At 40.6% G+C, this 9,282-nt stretch overlaps 1 long non-coding RNA gene across 1 annotated transcript; it reads left to right on the top strand.

Moving 5' to 3' along the window:
- The first annotated feature begins 7,049 nt into the window (after nt 1–7,049).
- Nucleotides 7,050–8,944, top strand: LOC104662374. Its single transcript, XR_747981.1, has 3 exons — nt 7,050–7,247; nt 8,152–8,227; nt 8,837–8,944. It is a non-coding gene; the product is annotated as an uncharacterized LOC104662374 (long non-coding RNA).
- Nucleotides 8,945–9,282: the final 338 nt, after the last annotated feature.

Below are 9,282 nucleotides of genomic sequence, written 5' to 3'. Positions count from 1 at the left end.
TCACTATGGTTCTTTTCCTATTCTAATTCTCTGCATTAACCAGACCATATATGTCCATAAATAATCAAAAAAGTAATAATTTATGGTTGTATTCTCCCTGAATTTAACTGTCCCATACCTAGAACTTTCTAACGTGTGGTAAAATTGTTTACTTTGATCATTATCTCTTTCCCAAGAGGCCAAGTAAGAAAGTCAGCACTGGGTTGACCGGATAGCTGGTAACACCGGATGGTTCACACACCATTTGCATGTTTCTTATTTTGGTAGGCTCTAGGTACTTCTTTTGTCCACCTTACTAGCCATGGCTTATGTATTGAGGTTGAGTTGTAGATTTTCACGTGCAGCGGAAGAAATAAATGCTCCTGCTGTTCTTGGGCTCCCAGTGACTGGGAAGAATGGCAGGCACCTTATTAAGAAGCTGGGCAAATGCTGACACATTCACATTTTGTGTAGGTAGGACTATTGCAGACATGTTTGTGTGGCTACAGTTCACAGACCCAGTGGCAGCTTCTTCCTGGTTCTGATGGTGGGGCAAAGCTACAGTCCTGGGGAGGGGGCTCTGAGATAGTCAATAGATGTATATTTAGCTTCCAATTTTAAAATCATTACTTTCTTTTAGCTAGGACAAGAAGCTTAACTTCTTGACATATCAGTTTGCATAATGGAGAGATATGATATCCATCTCAAGAGACAATTATTGAGATAATGCATGTGCATGAACTAAGCATAGGGTCTGGTATGAAGTAGGTGCTCAATAAATGATACATGAGCCAGAAGTTCTAAAACCTCCAAGGTATGTAACGTCAAGATAATAATAATATTCCATCACTCCCTAAGGAAACATCAAAAGACCCCAAAACTAAAAATTCCAGCTAAGCAGAAGGCTGAACACCAGCATATTCTGGAGACAGGAGAGAGCATCCTCTGTGTAGATACCATGTCACTAGTCATCCCTGTGTGTCAAGCCAGTGAAACACAAGGATGAGTTATTAGCATAATCTCACTTTGAAACTTCTTCTCACAGAGAATAGCACCATCTTCACGATGGTAAATAAGCTCAAAGGGATTAAATTTACCAAATGAAATGTGGATAATACTGCTTTATCTTTCAGAGAAGACACGTTGCTGCCTTTATAACCTCAGTAACGAGGCTATTACCATCTGAGAGTGACTGTCTCCTGAGTTCTGATTGAGTTCTGAGGGAGCAGTAGGCCACACAGCTGTGATTCGTCTGCAGAAGTCATGCCCTCCGTTTAGTCATCTCAGGTGACTCCCTCGGTTGTGCATTGCTGTCTCAGGCAGAAGGAAAAGGCAGAGAGGAAGGGGACTGAGGGGAAGGTAATGGGATGCTGGGCTCACTGCTGTATTTTGTAAAACCATTATTCTTCATTGCTATGAGAGTGTCCTCATTTCCACACGATATTTTATACTCAATTCCTGAATGTATCATCAGAGACTAATGTGTTTTGTGTGTGTACTGAATAACCTGGGATACATTTTATGTTGTTATTTATTTAGATCATATTTTTTCAGACAGCAGTAATATATTAATTGCTCATTTGGAGAATAGAATGGCTATCCTAGAACCATCTTTCTTTGCTTGATTCAGTTCATCTGTTCTTATTGAAAATGCCATTGGCAATGGGGATCACGAGCCAAGGATCCTACTGTGATGTATCTGTGTATGTTAGATATTGAGTTATTTATTCATCTTCAAGTTCCTAACTCTGTTGATGAAATAGGTGTCAAGAAAAAAACGTCAAACGCTGTAAAATATTTGAGGAGATTTATTCTGAGTCAAATGTAAGTGACCAATGGCCCGCGTGACATAGCCCCAGGGGATCCTGAGAATATGTGTCCAAAGGTGGTTGGGCTGCAGCTTGGTTTTACACATTTTAGGGAGATATAAGACATCAAATGAATACATGTAAGATGTACATTGGATTGGTCTGGAAAGGTGGGAGAACTGGAAGTAGAGGGCAGGGGGATTGGGAGTTGAGGTTGGAGGGTATTTCCAAGTCATAGATGGATTCAAAGATTTTTTTTTCTGAGAAAGAGTCTCGCTCTGTCACCCAGGCTGGAGTGCAGTGGCACAATCTCAGCTCACTGCAACCTCCACCTCCTGGGTTCAGGTAATTCTCCTGTTCCAGCCTCCTGGGTAACTGGGACTACAGGTGTACTCCACCACACCTGGCTAATTTTTTTGTATTTTTAACAGAGATGGGGTTTCATAGTGTTGCCCAGGCTAGCCTTGAACTCCTGAGCTCAGGCAACCTGCCTGCCTTGGCTTCCCAAAGTGCTAGGATTACAGGTGTGAGCCACCACGCCTGGCTGTATTCAAAGATTTTTTGATTGGGAATTGGTTGAAAGAGTTATTATCTAAGGACCTGGAATGTCTGGGTTATAGAAAGAATGTCTCGGTTATAAAGGGGTCATGAAGACCAAGGTTTTATCATGCAGAGGAAGCCTCCAGCAGCAGGCTTCAGAGAGAATAGATGGTAAATGTTTCTTATCAGGCTTAAAAGTCTGTTCTATCAATCTTAAGGTCTCCGTGTTGATGTTAAAAGCTGGTCAGCTCTGCTTGAATTCCAACAAGAAGGAGGCTATAATGAGGCACGTCCAGCTCCCCCTTCCCATCATGGCCTGAGCTAGTTTTTTAGGTTAATTTTGGAATGCCCCTGGCTGAGAAGATAGGTCCATTCAGATGGTTGAGGAACTTAGAATTTTAGTTTTGGTTTATATTCACAGGATTGAGAAGTGATTATCAGGAGCCCAGAATCTGTGAGCTCCTCTGATGTAGAGAGACACTGTGGCCGTGTAAAACATCACGATGAGGACCCATGTCCCCAAGTCCTGATTGATTCAGATGGCATTTGTTTTTTTTAGTCCTTACTTGGTTTCACTGCCTAGTAATGTAAGATTTCATAGGTTTGATAAATTCCTATCAGACAGCCATTGTTTGCATGAGCCAAATAACTGGGTCAGAGATCTGTTGTGGGTTTTGAGCTCTCCCTGGAGGCTTAATGGGCCTGACTGTGAGGACAGGACATTCTTCCACATCCCTTGGCCACAGTCCCCTCACTGTCTTCCTGGCCGACCTCTGCATGAGCTGCTGGAAGGATTGAACTGACAGACATCAGAGGTTTGCACAGAGGCCAAAGAGCCTTATTTCCAACAGTGCTTTGGTAACAGGCTCTTTTGTTTCTTGCTCAGTTGCTAAAGTTTTGGGTACAGTTCTTGAAGGATTCGTAGGTGCCTGAAAAGCCAATCCATTCATCCACATTGCCCTGTCCTTAGTGGTTATGTTTTTCCTCTTTATCAGCAGGAGTTAGAAAAAAAGCAGATTTTCCCTCCGAGATTCTCTCAGTATTGTTCTGGGTTCTATTAAAATGCTGGGTTAGTTTTCAGAGAGATTGCTTCATCCTTTGAGCAATTAGTACCTTTTAAAAATTCTGACATCTTTCAGACCCTGTCCTGCAGACCCCACTAAAGTGCTTTTGTCAGAACAGTTTTAGCAGTCCGAGATCATGTTTTGCCAGCTGCTCCAGCCAGCGGTACAGAGAAAACACTTAAGCATATGGTTCAGATGTCTGCATTTTTATCTGGGTAAAATCTGTGTGAAAAGTCCTCAGAATTTAAAAAGCCAATCAGTGTATATGATGTCAGAATGCTCACTGTTTGTCTCATGGGAACATTTTCTTAGCATCCTGGTGTGATCATCTAGGTGTGTCTATTGTTCTAAAGGCACAGCTGTGTGGATTTGATTTGCCTACAAAAAAAAAAAAAAGCCATATCCTCCAATTTCGGGGAACAATCTATGACTTCCCTCCTGGTTCTCACCTTGGAATTTCTATGAAGCCCCCAGACTTTAAACTCTTTTGGCGGCAAAGTAGAAAGCATTTTTCCTTCAGCCTTAAAGGCTGACTTTTGATACCTTTGAACTTATCCTGAAGAACAAGGACCATTCAAAATTGATCTCATCACGTGGACTTTTAAGCATGTTCATAGCTCAGAGCTAAAGGGAAAAAAAGGGAGAGAGAAGAAAGGAAATCTTTGCTGATCTTTCCTTTGTAGATACTTGTGTGACCCTTTCCTGCAGGCTTTTGTGGGGGCGTTGCAGCAAAAGATAGTTTTGCCTCAGAGAACAATTGTTTTGAGACACAACAGACTTATTTTCCTGGAGCTGAAATGAGTATTTCAGCATTGATGTTTAAGGCACCATTTGAGTCTGATCTGGGGAAGCGGGAAGCTACTATTTGTAGTTGGAAAAAATATCAACCTAAGATGAAGAGAATCATTATGGCCAAGACTCTACTGTTTCCTCAAGTTACTCAAGGTTAATAATGTCAAAGATACTCACTAAGCAGTGGGCATATTCCTCTAGGTAATGTTCTGACATGATCCAGTATTCAAGTCATGCAACAAAGCTGCCAAAATTGAGAGAGGACAGACACATTTGTGATGAACTTTCATCCTGAGAACTATCTTCTTGAGTGAGTAGGCTATCACCTCTCCCTATTACCTCTTTGTCCTCTATGGAAAGGATCAAGGTGTCTGAGACTGGAGTGCCTGTTCTGTGCCTAGATTGGAAACCTAGGCTGGTTTGATTTGCCTACAGAAAAAGCCTGTGGCTAGAAACCAACTTTTTCCACAGCTGCTGGTCCAGCTCCACCTCTCCTGGGGAAGGCATATCTCCTTGATTTGGAGATTTCCTGCAACACGCTATCCTGACAGGTGACTCAGCTGCCAAACTTCCCATCCTGGCCCAATTGCACTGCTATTGAAGCCCTTATAAAGTATACAACCTAGTCTCAATTATTAGTACTCATAGAAGAGAGCAATGATATAAAACAAAAAACAGACCCAGCTAGCAGTCGCTTCCCAGAACATGTGCTTTTGAATTGCTATGTTTTCTACTGCTGGGGTATGAGCTTTCCTAACATCAGCATAAATACCACCCACACAGCCATTTCTCATGTTTTTTTATTAGATATTGTTTTTGCAGTTGATAGGAGCCAAAGAAGGTCCTTGTAAAGCTTTGTCTCAGGGAGTCTGTGTCAATAATAAGTGACAGAAAACTCAAAAAGGCTTAAGCAGAAAAGGGAATTTATTAACGAAAGGTATGCAGGGCTTCAGGAATGATAGATTTGGGGGCTTAGGTTAGTTAATCACAACTGTTGTTATCATATTTTGACTTGATCTTTTTTTTTTTTTTTGTAAGCTTAAAAGTCTCCACTCCATGTGACAGCAAAATAGTTCTTAGTTTCAAATCCAGCAAGCAAGAAGAGTGATTGTTTCCCTCACAAACACCTCAGAAGAAAACTCTAAGGTATCTCATTGTGCCTATAGGGTTAAATGTCCTTTCTAAGCCAGTTATTAAAAAATGTAATAATCATGTTGGGTGGTCTGAATCACATATCACAATGAACTTGTGTTATGGTCATCTCCCTGGAACCACATAGAGTGAAAACAGGAGATGAATGGATTTCTAAATGAAGATGGGGACTGTTTCCATAAGAAGTGGAAGTAGAAACTGGGTGTGACTAAGAGTACACACGTTCACTATAGGCACAGATATAGCTAAGCAACCATACTTTCTCTAATGGTGCCAACTTCATGGCAGGCTATATCTGCCATGACTTAGTACAAGGGGAAGAGAGGAAGATGTGTAGAGATGAATAAAACAGAATCTTTGCCTTTGGGAATGTTGGGGCCCAGAAAATGATGTCCCAAAGGCTGATGCTGTGATGTGCTGAGGAGCATAGGTGCCTGAGAAGCCAATACTTTGCAAAAAAGCTAGAAGCTGCCTCTACCTTTGTCTTGTCTCTTAAGCACAAGGAAGGACTCTCCCTAGAATTTCTTTATGTGACCAAAAAAGCTTCTTTCCAAAAGAAATGCAATTATCTTAAATGCTGTCCTTAGAGACATCATCAAATAACCAGGAAAGATTAATCACCTGAGAAGAGAAGAGAAGAGAAGAGAAGAGAGAGAAGAGAAGAGAAGAGAAGAGACTGGGGATCTTCACCCTGCCAAGACAGTCTTTTCATCTATTCTTCTGAGAGCAGCTCCAAGAGATTACCTGTGGGACTCCATTTGCATAACAAGATGACCTTTGTTCCTGTGCAGTTCCACCCCTCACCTTCCCATAATGTCTGCCTCCCACTCCCAGGTCCATTATTTTTCCCTAATGACTTACTGCTCCTTAAAAGAAATGTCTACACTTCCCATCTCCTTCCTCCCCTATGGAAAAGGGTTTATCACTTCTATCATTCTCTGGTGATCCCCCATGCTATGTACATTACTATAAAATTTTGTATGCCTTTTCTCCTATTAATCTTCTTTTTGTCAGCTGAGTTTTCAGTGAAACTTCAGAGGGCAAAGGGGTAGTTTTTCTTTGGTCCCTACAAGAAACTCCACATTGTAAGTTTTGCTTTGGCTGGAGATTGCAAATTCATGGTTCAAGTGCCAACACATCTTGTCTTGTGCTCATAGCAGACTCACAAACAGGCCCTTCCTGATGAATCTGGATATAGCTTTAGAATTCTTTGCATCACTGCAATCCAGGCAGCTGGTACAAATCAACAGAGATTGGCACATAAGGTATTTATTTTTCAGCCTGTGTTAGATTAATATTAGTAGGTTGGACCAAGTGAACATTTATTTTCAGTGTGGTTGGGTAAAGTAGGTTGGGTGTGAGCTGGAGGAAGAAGACAACTGGTTGGCAACAGACCACAGATCACTAGTCATCAGGAAAAGCCTGGATCTGTATGAGGATAATTGCTAGTTGACTGTATTTCACAATTTGTAGATATCTAGCTTCTTACAAATAGCTCAATGAACATATCACATTCATTTCTTTTCAAAACACTTGAGTATTTAAAATAATACTAGATGAAAATAACTGAGTAATCAAGCTCACATTTTAAAAAACAATTTTATTGAGTAAGATCTGTGTAGGGTAGGGGGAAGAAAATTCTTAGTTCACATTACTACAGCATAACTAATCTAGTTGTGTACTCTCTATGTTTAGAAATCACACTCAGTTGGTTTAATGGTAGAGTTAAAGGCCAAGTCTGCCATGTTGTAAGTAGTACATGAAGCCAGGAGGAAGGATCCAGGACAAACCATGACAGAATACCACACATTTTGGAGATGCATGCTTTCTCAAAGCTCTGAGGACCATCATGAAGACATATTGACTGAAAGAATATGCAGTGATGATTCTGAATAGGTCCTAACTATTGGAGGTAAGCATTTCTAAAATTATTTGGACAAAAAGTTAATACATGGTACAAGTTACTCTTAAATGCTTTGTGAGATACAAAGAGGATAGGCTTGCCCCTTTTAAAAGAAGAGGTAAACAATCAAGTTGGAGATACAAGATTTACAAATATGAAAACAAGTAACAATAAAGCACTTAATAGTAGCAAGCAATCATGGAAAAGATGTCAGTAGGCAGTAAGTGGTTAATTACCAAATGTATTATCTGAATAATAATTGTGGAAAATTTTTTGAAAGGAGTGATTAGTTCAACTTAGGGAATGAGGAACATCATTACTAAAGAAGTGAGATCTGACCTTGGTCCCATTTGGGAGTTAGGATTAGGTTAGGAAGGCAGTTTTGGTGGGGAAAGTAGTCTAAGAAAAACAAAGATGAATGGAAGGATCAAAGTATATTTGGAAGAGAACGAGTAAATAAGTTTATCTGGAGTTGTTATTTTATGTAGACAAGTTGAGGGAAGGGGAGGTAGTAAAAGTATATTGAGGCCCATTGTGGAGGCTCTTAAACTCTGAGCTGAAGGTTTTAGATACAATCCAGTAAGCAATGAGGAGTCCTGGAAGGCTTCTGAGTAGCAGAGTGGCATGGTCTGACAGTGTTTAGGGGAGGGGTAGTTTGACATAGATGTGAGGTATAGAATGGAGGTAACTGATACTGAAATTGAAGAAACCATTAAGGGGACTTTACAGCAATCCCAGGAAAGGTAAAAGAGTCTGATTTAGCTTGTTGTCAATAGGAATACAACAAGCACTGTGAAATAAGAATCAACAAGACTTGGTCACTCTCTTAGTCTATTTTGTGTTGCTATAGAGAAATACCTGAGGCTGGGTAATTTATAAAGAGAAAGAGTTTATTTAGCTCACTGTTTTGCAGGCTATACAAGAAGCATGACACCAAACTCTGGTTGTCTTCTGGTGAAGTTCTCAGAAGTTTCCACTCATGGCAAAAGGTGAAGGGGAGCCAGCTCCTGTAAAGATCGCATGGCAAGAGGAAGTGAGAGGGAGAGAGGAGGTGCCAGTTCCTTTTTAACAACCAACTCTTGTGGAAACTAATAGAGTGAAAACTCACTGACAACCGCCAACCCCAGGGAAGGCATTAATCTATTCATGAGGGATCCACCCCTATGACCCAAACCCCTCTCATTAGGCCTCACCTCCTAACACTGCTACACTGGGAATGAAATTTAATCGTGAGGGTTGGTGGGGACAAACGAACCACATCCAAACTCTAGTGATCACTACTTAGATAATTTCCATAGAAGAAAGGGAAGACATATAGTTGAGATTTCAGTCCCAAAAGATTGGAATAATGGAGGAATCTGTAGAGAAACACAGTTTTGAGCTCAGATGAGAAACTTAGACCTAGATGTTGAGGTTTTGGTGAAGGTTCAGTGATCAAGTAAAATGTTCGTTGCTTTGTTGTTTTGATTGTCAGTGAGGTTTTGGGTGGAGTTTCAGGAGTCATCTGCATGGAGGAGATGTTGGAAGTAAGAGGAGAGGGTATATCCTAGGAAAGCCAGAGCCAAAGATTGAACTAAAGAATTTCTCATTTTTAAAAGGTAGGTAAAGAAGGAGCTAATGAAGAAAAAGAAACAAGCTGTCAAGAGGTTGGAAGAGAACCAGGACAACACAGCATCATGTCAGATAATAAAAGAGTATAATTTCAAGAAGGAAGAGTGGCCAATAGCCCATTGACTGCAGAAGAATCAAAGAGCAGGAGAAACAGGAAAAGGCCTTTAACTTTGTGATTAGGATGTCAAAGATGACCTTCCAGGCATTACAACATATCAGCTGAAAGAAAGTGAATGTGATCTAGAGAGAGAAGTCTACAACATGACCCAATTAGCTTAATGGCTCAAATCACTAAAATCATACAGATTCTTGGTAAATCTTAAGCTGATAAATGTTACTACTATCAGAGATCATGGAAGGGAATGCTAATACCTCAGGAAAATAACAGATTAAGCATCCATGTAATTTATAACATATGCATAGTCTTTGTTTC

Source organism: Rhinopithecus roxellana, chromosome 3, assembly GCF_007565055.1.
Source record: "Rhinopithecus roxellana isolate Shanxi Qingling chromosome 3, ASM756505v1, whole genome shotgun sequence".
In the NCBI taxonomy this organism is placed as follows: domain Eukaryota; kingdom Metazoa; phylum Chordata; class Mammalia; order Primates; family Cercopithecidae; genus Rhinopithecus; species Rhinopithecus roxellana.
The sequence above is the reverse complement of the archived record's forward strand: the minus strand, read 5'-3'. Positions and strand labels throughout refer to the sequence as shown.